The sequence below is a fragment of the Mastomys coucha genome, unplaced genomic scaffold (assembly GCF_008632895.1).
Source record: "Mastomys coucha isolate ucsf_1 unplaced genomic scaffold, UCSF_Mcou_1 pScaffold1, whole genome shotgun sequence".
NCBI classification, from domain to species: domain Eukaryota; kingdom Metazoa; phylum Chordata; class Mammalia; order Rodentia; family Muridae; genus Mastomys; species Mastomys coucha.
In genome coordinates, this window is record NW_022196891.1 from 54,129,258 (window position 1) to 54,134,722 (window position 5,465).

General features: G+C 41.4%; 1 protein-coding gene across 5 annotated transcripts in view; it reads right to left on the reverse strand.

Moving 5' to 3' along the window:
- The window catches only part of Ralgps2 (Ral GEF with PH domain and SH3 binding motif 2), a 137,001-nt gene that overhangs the window by 130,222 nt on the left and 1,314 nt on the right, over positions 1-5,465 (reverse strand). The gene's annotated exons all lie outside the window — the stretch shown is intronic.

The following is a 5,465-nucleotide window of genomic DNA, read 5'->3' on the forward strand; positions in this document are numbered from 1 at the left end:
AACCTGCTTATAGGCATGGAGGCATATAGTACTCCTGTGATCCCAGTATTCAAGTGGCAGGGAGACTGCCAGAAATTTGAAGTTGACCCGGTCTACGTAGCAGGTTCCAGGTCATCTAGGACTTCAGAGCAAGACCTGCAGAAGAGGGATCTTTTACCTTATATACTAGAAATCAATAGTAAAATACCTTATAAATGTTTACAAGTATTCTTAGTAAAGTTCTGAACACAAAATTCATGGAGCTGTGGAGATGGCTCAGTGGGCAAAACACTCGAAGTGCAAGTGTGGAGACCTAAGTTTGAGTCCTCAGAACCCATGTAAAGCTGGACACAGCAGTGCACATCTGTAACCACAGGGCTGCAAGACAGGATGGGAGGCAAAGACAGGAGAATCCCTAAAAGCAGGCCAGCTAGCTTGAGGTTGGCAGTAGCCAACAGATACTGTCTTAAAGGGAGAAGGCTAGAACAAAGACCTCCACACACGTACATGTATCTCTCTCTCCCTCTTCCTCTCCCTCCCCCCTTTCTGTGTGTGTGTGAGACACACACACACACACACACACACACACACACACACACACACACAGAATTTACAAATTTCAGAAATGATCTCTTCAGGGGAAACTGGCAATCACACTATTGTTCCTGCTACATTCCTTCATCACTCTGATGAGGTCATATTTCTTCTCAAATCTGTTATACAGTCTCCATTCCTCCTTGCTCTCTGCTGAAGACCGATTCCCAGAAAGTGAACAGAAAACTCAGAGGAGACTTGAAGCGATTACTGTCATGTCTCTGTCCATGTTCTGCCCTCTCCCATTTTCTACAGTAGCATGCTCTGCTGATAAAACACATGCAAAGTTACAGCAAGCCTGCAAACCACACGATCTGCCACCTGCAAGCCACCTGCAGCTGCTTTCACACTACAGAACAGCAAACTCAGGTCAGTGAACAAAGACTGCATAGCTCATTCTACCTGCACTGCTTACAATGCAGCTCTTTAAAAGTACACTGGCTACAAGACCCACTACATTCCATGCATAAAAGACTTTTTTTTCTTGCGGGGGGAGGGGGCTGGCGAGATGGCTCAGCTGGCAAGAGCACTGACTGCTCTTGCGAAGGTCCTGAGTTCAAATCCCAGCAACCACATGGTGGCTCACAACCACCCGTAATGAGATCTGATGCCGTCTTCTGGTGTATCTGAAGTCAGCTACAATGTACCTATTTATAATAATAAATAAATCTTTGGGCCGGAGCAAACAGGGACTGAGCAAGCAGGGCCGACCAGAGAGAGGGGGGCCGACTGGAGCAAGCAGAGGTTCTAAAACCCAATTCCCAAACAACCACACGATGGCTCTCAACCATCTATACAGATACAGTGTACTCATATACATAAAATAGATAAAACTTTAAAAAACAAAACAAAAACTTAGGCTCATGGACACATAAAATACGTCAGGCATACTGATGACAAAGAAAAATTCTTAAGGCCATGTCACATGCAAAGGAAGAAAACTCCAGGCCAGGCGGTGGTGGCGCACACCTTTAATCCTAGCACTTGGGAGACAGAGGCAGGCGGATTTCTGAGTTCGAGGCCAGCCTGGTCTACAAAGTGAGTTCCAGGACAGCCAAGGCTACACAGAGAAACCCTATCTCGAAAAAACAAAACAAAAAAAAAACAAAAACAAAAAAACAAAACAAAAAAAGGAAGAAAACTCTGAATGACACTAAGACTTTTCAACAAACTTTTGAAGGTAGAAAATCATACAACAACCCTTTCTATTTCATGGTGCTCCCTTCTATTTCAAGGAAATCTTAACATCTTGATTCAGAACTTAGCCCAGACAATAGAATAAAGCATTTTCAGCAACATAAACAATTCAAAAGGTGCTGCCTGGCATACAGACTTTGTTATAAGAGTCTCACACTTTGGCCCTGAGCAGCCTGGAGCTCCCAGAAACCCTCCTGCTTCAGCTTTCAAGCTGTAGGATTGTAAGTGTCAACAAAAGATGCAACTGACTCAAACAAGAAAGTAAACTGAAGGGGGGTGAGGGGAGCCATGAATCCAGAGAGTACGGGCCCCAGTGCAGTCAGACAGGACACCTGTCAGACGTGCAACGATGAGAAGCTACAGACGAGCTGTGCAGCTGCAGCCGCAGAGCAGCACTGCAGATCTGAGCAAAGACAGAGGGCCTAGGAGGGCCTTCCCAATTCTTAAAAAGTTTAAATACCTATCACCCCATTTATTTGTAGATTTGGACAGACTATAGAAAAAGGTAAAGACAAATAAGAAAGTGAGTAAAATTACAAAAGAAAACAATCTAACACCAAGAAATCTGATCACAGTATGCTGCAATGTTCAACTGTTAAACGTATTTACAGAGCCATAATAATGTAAATAACGAACCTGTAATCAAAAACATGACATCACAATATAGGAAGACAACAGAGCAAGTTCAAGGTACCACAGAAATCCTAAAGCAAAGCCACTGTAAAAATCTAAAGTTGGGGCTGGACAGGTGGTTCAGCGGTTAAGAGCACTAACTGCTCTTCCAGAGGTCCTGAGTTCAATTCCCAGCAACCACATGGTGGCTCACAACCATCTGTAATGGGATCTGATGACCTCTTCTTATGTGTCTGAAGACAGCTACAGTGTACATATATAAATAAATACTCTTTAAAAAAAAAAAAAAAACAACTAAAGTTGAAAAGTAAAACTGCAGAACCATGCACTCATGCCAGAAGAAAGAAAACAAGACCCAAAGGACCGCAAGAACCAGCCAATAATATCAAAAGCTGCTGTTCTTTAAGCAGGGCCTGGGAAGGAGGTCATAGAGAGACGAAGCAAGGGACCAACGTCTTTACAAAAAGTCTTGTAGGGTAATTTTTAACTGTATTAGTTAAAATACCAACTTTTAAAAGAAGAACAAGGTGGTCATCATTTAATATCAATTACTTTACTCTCTGACCATAATGTCTAGCCAATAACTGAACACTGTTTCCAGTGTAAGGTACTTTTCTAAGAAGGGAGGAGGGGGACAGGGAATAGAGGAGGGGAAGGAGGGAGGAGGAGGAGGTTGATTCATAAAACCCATCTGCAATATTTAGAGTAAGTTCTTTTTTTTTTTCAAGACAAGATTTCTCAGCCTTGGCTGTCCTGGAACTCACTCTGTAGACCAGGCTGGCCTTGAACTCAGAAATCCGCCTGCCTCTGCCTCCCAAGTGCTGGGATTAAAGGCGTGTGCCACCACTGCCCGGCCTAGAATAAGTTCTTGAATAAAACTTGAGAACCAAAGAAAATAAAACTATAAAGCATGAAAAAGGAAAGAGTACAGATTAATTTAAAAATATTGAAGTTTTATCATATCCAATCTTCATTCTCTCATTAAAAAGAAACTAATGGGAATTTAAAACACACTTAAGGAAGTAATTATAGAGTAATGCAATAAACTCACTCTTTTCCATGGGACCTATTTCAAGCTATCTGAATTATGTTTTCGTTGAACACTAAATAACTATTTAAAAAAATGTGAAATGCAGACAGAAGTAGCAATCTCAAAAGCAAACATTAAACAAAAGCTCATATTCAAAAAACAGGATCCATTTTAATCTCAAGAGCTGGTAAGTGCTCATTTCCCATATCCAAAGAAAGCAGGGCTTTAGGGAAAACGAAGGCAATTTCAACTCATAGATGAGCGTTTACAAGTTTCTTGGAAACTTCTGGAAGCTAGTAGTACACTAAGTCTTCAGCTATGCATCTTCCCAGCAAGTCTACACTCCACAGGCAGGACATCACACTCTAGTAACGGACAGTCTGGGTCTGGGGTCACTGTATGGTGACTGACAGCTGACCTCCCACTCTGAAATGGAGAAAAGAACGCCTGCACAGGGTAAAGGTTAATTACTGACAGTCCTAAGAAGTATTGATGTATTCATAAATACTTTTAAAGCTCTGAAATCTACAAAGATCTACACCAATGTGTGTCACCGTGATTATTAATCAGAGCATGAACTAATCTCTCATCAGACTTTTCTCCTCCAGTAAGATTTTTCTTTAATGGAAGGATAGAATGCTGTCCCTGGAGGGAGGGTGGTGGTTTACATCTCTTGAAGACTCTTCTTACAAACAGGTACACATTTCATTTAAGTGTATAAACCATCAGAGTAATTGTTTGGCCACATATAACCCACATGCCCTCTGACTCCAGGTAGAGTCTATTTAGAGTGTGTTTGTAAGCCAGATACCTAGTGTATAAACAGAAGCACGGTTTAAGACACCTGTCTTGATTCTTATTTTCACTAACAGTTCCTTCTATTCTCAGAAGGAAAAATGCAAGCAATATCCTAACTCAAAAGGCAATGTGAGTTGTTAACTTCTTTTAGACTAACAGAGACCTGCCCACTTATCGCTTTATCTCCATCACGGCACATGTGTGTCTTTACACAGCAGCACCCTTCCACATCCACCGGGATACAGCAGTATGCAGATGTACTCCATGTGTGTAGAAGAATGGATCCTCTGGACAAAAGCTTAAAAGGAGCTTTTAATCCCAGCACGTCATAGGCAGAGTCAGGCAGATCTCAGCCAGTTAGAAGCCAGCCTGGTCTATGTAGTGAACTTCAGGACAGCTAGAGCTACATGGTGGGACTCTTGTCACAAAAAAAGTTTCAAGTTGCAGTCAGATTAATATTACCAACAAAATCATCTTCCACCAAGGCAACGACTGGCCCAATTTTAAGTGCAAAGTCATAATAAACTAAAAAACGGAATGCTTGTTTTTAAATGCACACAAACTGCATTACTCGGGCATATCTGGTTCACTGCTATCTTTTAAATTTTATTTTCTCTCAGAATTTTTGGGTGTATCCTGATACTATAACATCATTAAAGTACACTGGGATCTTGACACACAAGCAGATCTTTCAACTTCTGCAGCAATCTGGTGAAAAAAGACAGAGAACGCTATTTCCAGAAAAAGTCAAAATTCCTGAAACCAATACCTGAAGAGATAGAATGGACTGGGTCTTACTATTTTAAAATCACTATACTTAAATCATTTAAGGGAACACTAATAAACACATTTAACGTCTACACGTGGCTAAGACAAGTAATTTTCCACATTTTTGAAGCTTCACGACTACACACGGTCACTAGAGATTATTATTACCAAGATAATACTGTTCGGTGACAAATCCCACTTCTGCAGTAACAATATTACACTTACTATATTTATGAGGCTACAGCCCGAACAATCCTATCTGGGTGGGACAGGCTTTTTACAGTGTGCAAGCTAACGATCTGTGGCACTGCGGTACTCCTTCATGCAAGGAAATGAAAAGTTCCACAAAATTCCAATGGTCCTCTTCAAAGACACACGACCTCGGGCCCACCGGACGGTAAACATTACATAAACAACGGCAGAGTCAACTCATAAACAAACACCGACACCGAAAAACAAAGCTCTA